This window comes from Chelonoidis abingdonii, chromosome 7 (assembly GCF_003597395.2).
Source record: "Chelonoidis abingdonii isolate Lonesome George chromosome 7, CheloAbing_2.0, whole genome shotgun sequence".
NCBI classification, from domain to species: Eukaryota; Metazoa; Chordata; order Testudines; family Testudinidae; genus Chelonoidis; species Chelonoidis abingdonii.
This window is the reverse complement of record NC_133775.1, coordinates 95,278,226-95,288,190: the sequence shown is the minus strand read 5'-3', so window position 1 is coordinate 95,288,190 and position 9,965 is coordinate 95,278,226.

Here is a 9,965-nt window from a genome sequence, read left to right as displayed (position 1 = left end):
TTCTCACACAAACACACGGAGTATGTGGTTCTGTGGTAGCTTTCTCTTCCCCCCACCCCCAAAACAAAACCAGGAAGAAGCAATAACAGAAATCATTTCACCTAACCAAGGTTTCCTGCAGAGTTGTTTAAAATGACACATCCAGCATCCCCCCACGTAATAGGGCTTGGCTTCATATTCTGCTTGGCGCTATAATGGTCAAATTGCTCAGGAAGTGTAAGTCAGTCAGATACAACCTGGAAACAAAAATGAAATGGAGAAATCCCCCTTCTCGAGCCCCCACGCCTTTAGAAATCCTAGTTTTCTGCTGCAGCAGAGCAAAATGTGACTCAGGACTTGAAACACAGAGATCAAGAAAAACCCTGATTGTTACAGCCAGCCCAGCCTCTAAGCTTCAGTGGGAGTTCAGTTATCACAAAAACCACAATGCAGATCATCTGAGAGGGGGAAGCAAACATCAAAGCCTCTGGGAAGCTTCCCCACTGTTGTGCCAATGCAGGAAGCCCTGCAGGGAACCCCGGAGAGGACTGAGGTCCTGTAACACTCACCTTGGTTCTCAGGCTCAGGCGCTTTCAGGCTGTTTTCTGCTCTGGTCAGCACACACTGCTGAAAAGTAGGAGCAACAGGGCTGGAGCTGTGGGAGGAAGGGAGTTCCTTCCAACAGCTAAGGAAGAGAGTTTCCCTAAAGGAGGCGATGCTGTTGACTTGCCTATGGGGCGGTTAGGTGTTGTGTTGGGACAGGGGGGCCCTTTCCCAGATCGGTCTTCTTCACTGAAGGCCAAGAAGATCCTGAAAGGAGAGAGACACAGAAAAGCTCACAAAAAAAGGGCTCCAAGTGAAAATAGTATCATCAAACTCACTAACAAACCCAGATTGCTGTCGGGTCCCAGTCAAAATCTGGCATCCATTACTGAGCGGGTTGAGGTGGGACCCTGAGGTAGTGAAGCCGCTGGAAGCTCAGGACTCTATACTGGCCCCCACGTAGGACAAACTAAGAAAATAAGGAAAATCATTTGCTTTACTTTTGTTCCCTCTCATGTGATCTTTTTTTTGGACTTGGCACAAAAGCTATTTTGGGGCTGGACATGAGCCCAGGTGAAAGGACATGGATTTCATCCAGTCTGCCTCCCCCATGTGTCTGGAGGGCTCCAGGGAGCTTTGAACAGCTGCCGTGATGATGGGCTTAAAAGCTTCTCAGTTAGGTGTGGTGTTCTCACTGATACTTTCCCATTGTCTGGTGTAACACTCTTGCAGCAAAGCCATTTTCCTCCTCGAACAGCTGCGCTGTGGTCAGAGATGGTTTGTGATGAGTGGAACTGCAATCTGTACATCGCCCTGAATTCACATGGGATTTGCTGTCCCTCCACATGCAGTTTCTCTATTTGTCAGTTCACCATAAACCAGTTTTGCTTTATATTCTCTATGTACTACGCATACTGCAGGGCCTCAGTATGAAGAAGGATTGCTTGAGTTCTTGTAAATGATATGACAGGAATGCTGTGCAGAAGCCAAAGGCAAATATCTAACAGGCCATTAGGACTAATGGTCAACAACTTGTCAAACACTGGCACCTGCAGTTTAACAAGCTGCACTGCCTCAGTCCATGAGCCTACCTGTTTCCTGCCTGAAATACCAGGGGTAGGAGGCAAAGCTCTTCAGTCACTCAGAGAGCATGGAGCTGGCAGAGCCCTGTCAGATGTTGGTGGTGTTGAAAGACAGAGTGTGTGTGAAAGACTGCGGTGTTTGTGGAATTGCTTCTCTCTTGCTCACGCAGGCCCATTAACAGCTGAACCAGAGGAGGGTGAGTTGGGGATCTGTGGGAAAGCAAATAATGTGAAGAGGGGGTCGGGCCCATGTTCAACATCCCACATTCGAGAAGATTTGAAGGGAATTCAGGCTTTCCTCTTCCTGTTCTGCACACCCTCGCTCTCCCTATCCATCGCGTTCCTGCTCCCTTTCTCTCTACACACACACAAACACACGTGCACACACACACTCACTCTAATAATAGCAGGAATTCCAGAGGAGGAGAAGTCACAGCTTGGCACCTGTACCCCCCATACACACACTCTCTCCCTGACCCCACGCATCACTCATCACACACACATTCCCCGAGGGCAGTGACTGTGGGGAGGAGGGAGCAGACAGTCCCTGTAAGGGGCTCAGGGGACCGTGAGTGGGGTGTTTTTTGGAGGTGCCAAGCAACTGCAGTCCCCATTGACTTTAGTTGAAACTGTGAATCCTCAACAGCTCTGAAAATCAGCCTATAGGTGTCTCATGCAGAGTGCCTGAAACGTGAGGGCCCTGCAGTGGACCCTTTTGAACATTTGGGCCTAAGTGATCCAGCAAGTAATTGACAAAAATGTAAAAAGAGCCCAGATATCCCAGTATTGTCCTGCAATCACTGTCCCACTCTATCTCCAGGACGGAATTCAAGATGCAGCTAGCCAACGCCTTATGTAACAACAGGGAAATGCACTTGTCCAGTATAGCATTTAATCTACTTGACTGGACTGTCTGTTTAAAGCCTGCGGTGCTTTATAGCAGCTGGGAATGGGGATAAAATATCAGCACCTCTGTTCAGAAAGTAACCTTCTGCCTGGCAGGGCTTATTATTATTATTATTATGATTATTGTATTTGTATTTCATTGTTGCCAACTGAGATCAGAACCCCACTGAACAGTGCACATGTGCAACATCTCTGACTTTTAACTGTAGCAGGGGAATCTATTAAACATTTTTCTAATGTAACCATGATTTCCTAAAACCTCAGTTTAATACACTTTCAGATCATGTAATCAATAGTGATAATACCCAATTTCTGAGACAAATTTTGGGCGGACAGATGGGTTATATCTTGTAGTCCAAAGACAGTGTGTAAAATGATGATTTTAAAGCACATATGGAAAAGTTTGCCATGTGTTACTGGCTTGATATGAAACGGACCTTACAGTATCAGAGAACAGCTACAAGAATGGCTAAAGGATTAGAAAAACATGCCTGATAGGGTACGTCTACACAGCAATTAAAGACGTGCAGCTGGCCTGGGTCAGCTACCTCGGGCTTATGGGGCTCAGGCTGTGGGGCTAGAAAATTGCTGTGTAGATATCTGGGCTCAGGCTGGAGTCCCAGCCTCTAGGACCCCATGAGGGGGAGGATACTAGAGCCCAGGCTCCCGACTGAGCCCAAAAGTCTACATAGCTATTCTGCAGCCCCTCAGCCTAAGCCCTACAAGCCTGAGTCAGCTGGCATGGACCACCCACAGCTGTGCCGCAGGTCTTTTATCCCTGTGTAGATATACCCATATCAAGGAGCTCAATCTATTTAGCTTAACAAAAGGAAAGTTAAGGGGGTAACTTGATTCCAGTTGATAAGTCCCTACACAGGGAACAAATATTTGATTAAGACCTCTTCCTTCTAGTAGAGAAAGGCGTAACATAGTCCAATGGCTGGAAGCTGAAACTAGATAAATTCAGCCTGGAAATAAGGTGTAAAGTTTTAACCATGAGGGTAATTAACCACTGGGACAATTTACCAAGCGTCATGGTAGATTCTCCATCTCTAGCAATTTTTAAATCCAGATTGGATGTTTTTCTCAAAGCTGTTTTCTAGGAATTAATTTGGGGATGTTCTACAGACCTGCACTAGGGGGAGGGATAGCTCAGTGGTTTGAGCATTGGCCTACTAAACTCAGGATTGTGAGCTCAATCCTTGAGGGGGCCACTTAGGGATCTGGGGCAAAAATTGGTCCTGTTAGTGAAGGCAGGGAGCTGGACTCAATGAGCTATCAAGGTCCCTTCCAGTTTTAGGAGATTGATATATCTCCTATTATTATTATAGGTCAGACAACATGATCACACACATCCCTTCTGGGCTTGGAATCTAGAAGATGATCACATTCGGGTCTAAAAGCTTCTATCTGGCTAGTCATAGCTTTTACCACAAGGGAGAGCTCTGTGCACAGCTACTGCCTCCCAGACAAGTGGAAGCACTTCCAGAAATAACTAGAATTCAATGACTTCCTTTAAATGGCACATCTGATGTTGATATTTTTCTGTTGAGTTCACGCTGGTGAAAGAGCTCCATCTGCTTTTTCAGATTTGCTTTTGTCACGGTGCTCAAAAGCCTATTTGCTGCAATAAGAATAGCTGGCACATCTGCAGTGCCCTACAGCTGAGGGCCTTGATGCACTTTGAAAACACTGATTAATGAAACTTCAACACCCCTCTGAAGCCTCAGTCAATGCAACCCCCTTTAGTATCCCTGGTAAGTGTCCTTTTTACAGAGGGGGAAACTCAGGCACAGATTGGTGACTTCAGCTGTCCATGGTCATGCAATGAGTCAGTTGCAAAGACACTGACCACTATCAGCCTGCAAGAGAAACTGAAAATCCTGTGTCCCCTCCGCTGACACCTGTCCCTATCCCCATGCCCTGGTTTCTTTTTGCTATCTGGGGGAAATGTTTGGCATCAAAGAAATGTCATTTTGTATTCTTTTTTAATAATTAGACAAATACTATACTCTTACATCATGTGAATCCAGACAGCTGAGGTTCTTAAGAGCTGCAGCTTCTCTGGATAGAACTCCTTTCTCTTTCTCTCTTTTTTTCCCCCATCACATTCAATGTCACTTTCTAGTTGCAGAGATAGCAGCAGTGTTCCTGCAGTATCCACAGCTGTGCTGCCACTCCAAGTCCTGGCATTTGAAGACAGCCTAAAAATTCCCCAGAGGTGTGAGGGTAGGTAGGTGTGCACAGGACTCTTTCCTTCTAATTCTCTGCTCTGACCACTAGAGACCCTCCTAGAGGAATCCTCAGACACTTCTGCAGGGTACATAGAATCTTTGATCTTTCACTGTCAAATGTATGGGTCAAATTCTGCTCTCAATTACACCAATATAAATCTGGAGTAATCCTCATTCACTCCTGGTTTAGAGCAGCTAAAGAAGAGCAGACTTGGGCCTTCTCTGGAAAGGTACTGAGGATATGTGGGGAGAGTGGCAGGAAACAATGATGTTGCTCATTAAGATGACCTAGTTCCTCATGATTTCCAAGCACAGCACTTATTCTACAAACCAGACCAGGGTAATTGTATTTGTCTTTTTTCATTGTTCTGTGATTAGATTATACATTTTATAATCCATTACATGCTGGCATCTGAACAGGAACTAGAGTGTCACTTGTATTAACAGTTAGCAGCTGTCTCTCTCCTTTACCATATGCATACAATTTAAATCTGGGCCAGAGCATTCACCACAATCACACCAAGGTTACTGAATTATCAGGGAGCCAAATGTCCAGTGTTGCATTGTGACCATTTGCTCACCCCAAATTTGTTGACAGGTAATCTTGGCTTTCTTCTACTTTGCACAGTGTGAAAGGGCTCAGTAATCTTTAAAACTTTGTGTCCTATGTAACTAATAGGTTACTGCTCTTTGAATCCTCTAGTGACCCATGGTAATAATCACCTGTTGGGTGTTCTGAGATCAATATGAGATGATTATGCAGTCCTGTTCGTAGGAGACAGGTTCCTATAGTTGTCAACAACTGGCACCCTTATTGGCAATCACAGCTGACATGCAAAGTATTGCATGTATATGGTGAGGTTAGAGTTGAGGTGTACTGTGCAACGTCATAGACGTTTTTCTGTTTGTACTATATCTGTCCTGCAGGAGGATTTCAAATTGTTAGTCAAGCATCTTTCAGTGACATAAGTAAAAGAATTGCATATTATAATATACTGCATCTTATTTATTAGAAAGGAACTAGAATAAGTTAAGAAAGGTGGTGCTCTATGATCTAACAGGTTAGTGCACTTGCCCTCTGATTACGGAGACTGCGGTTCAATTGCTGATTTAATTCATGTATGACAATGTTTTTGTTGCTTTGCATTCTGTATCTGCTGGACATTTGTTAATATCATATAACAGCCATTCTATTGAGCATGATTGTTTATCCCATTGGAGGAAAAACAATTCTAGTTCCAGTTCTGGGTATCACCTTATAGAATTCCTGCTTAACTGAGTATCCTATCAGGAGCTGCCTCTCCTCTTTGTAAACTTATAGAGTGTTGTTGTTATATTAAGAACAGACTTTTGGCCTACAGAACACTGCCTTTGGAGAATGCATTTATACTTCACATGATATGCCATATTGGCTAGTTTAGAAATTACTGTTTTTTCTTCACTACCTGGCCTCACCTCCTCACTAATTATGTTACAAAGTCATATGATGAGTTAGAGTATAGAAGTAGGCACTCAGCATTAGCAAATTATGAACCAGTACTAAGAAACTTCAAGGAGCAGCACAAATTGGTTTGTACTCTCTTCAGTGGACAAAAGATACCTTGAATTATTAATGGTTATCAGTACAGGATGATGGGTTAACTAGGGGACTGATCTTCAACGCAAACTTATTTGTCTGAAAGTTTTTAATCAAAAAGATAATTTTTTTAAGAAATTAATTTTGTTAGATAACAAGTAAAAACTCACTTCTTACACATTTAGACTGTTGACTATTTTTTTGGCGCAATCTTGGACAATGACAATGAACTGTTTCTTTTTTTTTTTTTTTGGTTTTAGCAGGTTTCACTTTCAGGCTCTCAGGCACTAGCATGATGTCATGAGGTTTGGATGCAGATATTGCAGGTGAATGTTTAAATCTAGTGGTTTAGATGGAATTAAAGATATCATAGAAACATTTTTGCTTCTACTGAAATAATCCCCTGCAGTGAAAACTGATTACTCATGTCCATTTATGTCTCTATGGTTTTGTGAATGACACCATTTCAACTTTTGACTTTACTGCCACTCCTGTGTCTTTCAATAGAATTCTCCAGAAACTCGGTCTCTCATTCCTTTGTATCACCTGCTTGTTTCTCTGAAACTTATTTGTTCATTTTTTGGCATTGAAAGGAAGAGTCACTTTCCTAGTCTGAGGACAGAGGATGAAGAGAGAGAGAGTTTTGTATCTAATCTTTGGCATCTAAGATTCAGTGCAGCCTGAAAGGACTGCATCACACAATTGCATTTTCTGACCTGATCCCCAAGGGAAAAACAAAATTGCAGCATTCAGTGTCTGGTGGCTGTTCCAGTGGATACCTCACTGTCCAAAATCTCAAGGAATTCCTTGTTTTGTCTTCACTCAAGTGAGCTATTTGTGCAAATAGTGTCAGCCAGGCCTGTTCATACAATGCGAAGCTGGTTACAAGCTATTCTCTTGGAACAGAGGCATAAGGCATTTGAACAAAGAAAACTCTGTCTCTTCCCTTCCACTGGCATCCAGGCAGTTAACCCAGAAAATTGCAGCTTGCCTTTTGTTTCAGGCATTTTTTAAAGTGCCCTTCTTGGCTTCTGCAAACCTCTCTTCCACAGCAGCAGAATTTCATTATCTCCCCTAGAATGCATCAGTTAGTCCAGACTGGCTTTGCCACACAGTTCAAGACACCGTGGGCGTTTTGTTTCATTGATGGTGACATCCTGATGATTGCCACAAGAAGAGTGCACCCAGACTGTGGGAGGCTGTGATGGCTATTCACAAGGAACCCAGGGTCTGTTCCCAATAAACTTATATTGGAACAGATTGGGGTCTGATTCTGAGAGGTGCAGAGCAACTGCAACTCTCATTTTGGTCATATAGGGAAGGTGCACAGCACTTAGGAGCAGATCCTGATACAGACAGAGACTGTAAACCCCAGCATGAGATGTTTCATCCTGATCTAAGCAGAGGTTTCTGTTAAAGATGAGGGTGGGAGCATTTTGGCCATCTTCTGCTGTGAGGTCACAGAATTCCATGAACAAGGTCCACACACGGGATTCAAGGTTTAAGACTCTCACTGGAAAATACCAAGCACATGAGAAAATGTGATCAAATTGCAGGAAAAAAAATGGGAAAAAGTTGAGGGCTAGAACATTCAAAGATTCCCCTGTGTTACATGTACAAATCAAAGGCCATTGTGATGGTAACTGTAAAAAGAGTAGCTGGGACCTCCTTCTCCAGCATCTTCTGACTAAGGATGTAAATAGTCCCACAAATGCCATGTATGCTATCAGAATTCAGTTCAAAGAGTTGGTACCTGGAAGACAGCACAGAAGCTAATGGGTGGGAGTCGCAGTGGTCATCCATTTATACATGAAAGTTGTATTTTTAACAGAATTTGTGATGTAATTCAACAATAATCCCCTCCAACTATATCTGTCCTTATTTATTATTTGTGTTATCAGGATTTGGTCATGGAGCAGGACCCCATTGTGCTAGGTGCGGTACAAATACTGAACAAAAAGACAATCCTTACTCCAGAGTGCTCACCATCTAACTCCTGAATCTTCATCTGGTCTTTATCCAAAGCACTGCGGGCACCAGAACTGTACTGTCCAGGTATGACTTCAGTTGTAACTATCTTGGCACAAAAAGAACAAGAGTACTTGTGGCACCTTAGAGACTAACAAATTTATTTCAGCATGAGCTTTCGTGAGCTACAGCTCACTTCTTCAGATGCACAGAGTGGAACACACAGACAGGAGATATTTATACATACAGAGAACATGAAAAGGTGGAAGTATGCATACCAACAGGAAGAGTCTAATCAATTGAGATGAGCTATCGTCAGCAGGGGAAAAAAAACTTTTGAAGTGATAATTAAGATGACCCATAGAAGGTGTGAGGAGAACTTAACATAGGGAAATAGATTCAATTAGTGTAATGACCCAGCCATTCCCAGTCTCTGTTAAGGCCTGAGTTAATTGTGTCTAATTTGCATATTAATTCGAGTTCCGCAGTCTCTCTTTGGAGTCTGTATTTGAAGTTTTTTTGTTGCAAAACTGCCACCTTCAAGTCTGTCACTGAGTAGGTAGAGGTTGAAGAGTTCTCCCACTGGTTTTTGAATGTTTTGATTCCTGATATCAGATTTGTGTCCATTTATTCTTTTGAGAAGAGACTGTCCGGTTAGGCCAATGTACATGGCAGAGGGGCATTGCTGGCACATGATGGCATATATCACGTTGGTAGATGTGCAGGCGAACGAGCCCCTGATGGTGTGGCTGATGTGATTAGGTCCTATGATGGTGTCACTTGAATCGATATGCGGACAGAGCTGGCATCGGGCTTTGTTGCAAGGATAGGTTCCTGGGTTTGTGTTTATGTTGTATGGTGTGTGGCTGCTGGTGAGTATTTGTTTCAGTTTGGGAGGCTGTCTATAAGGAAGGACTGGCCTGTCCCACTCAGTGACAGACTTGAAGGTGGCAGTTTTGGAACAAAAAAACTTCAAAAACAGACTCCAAAGAGAGACTGCTGAACTCGAATTAACATGCAAATTAGACACAATTAACTCAGGCCTTAACAGAGACTGGGAATGGCTGGGTCATTACACTAATTGAATTTATTTCCTTATGTTAAGTTCTCTTCACACCTTCTATGGGTCATCTTAATTATCACTTCAAAAGTTTTTTTTCCTCTGCTGACGATAGCTCATCTCAATTGATTAGACTCTTCCTATTGGTATGCATACTTCCACCTCTTCATGTTCTCTGTGTGTATAAATATCTCCTGTCTGTGTGTTCCATTCTGTGCATCTGAAGAAGCGAGCTGTAGCTCACGAAAGCTCATGCTGAAATAAATTTGTTAGTCTCTAAGGTGTCACAAGTACTCTTGTTCTTTTTGCGGATACAGACTAACACAGTTGCTACTCTGAAACCTATCTTGGCACAAGTATCACATCTTTTGTTAAGTGTCAACAGCACCACAGTTGAGCATGGGCAGTATTGAGCATTGACTAGGGGCCTGGATTAGATGATCTCCTGAGGTCCCTTCCAACCCTGGTATTCTATGGTTCATAATTCTGTGTTTTAACCACTAGACACTTCCTATGTAAATAACAATAAATCACAGAACCACAAAACAGAAATGGAAAACACCTATTAAATCCAGATAACCTCCAGGATCAGTCAGAATTAGCCATCACAGAATTGT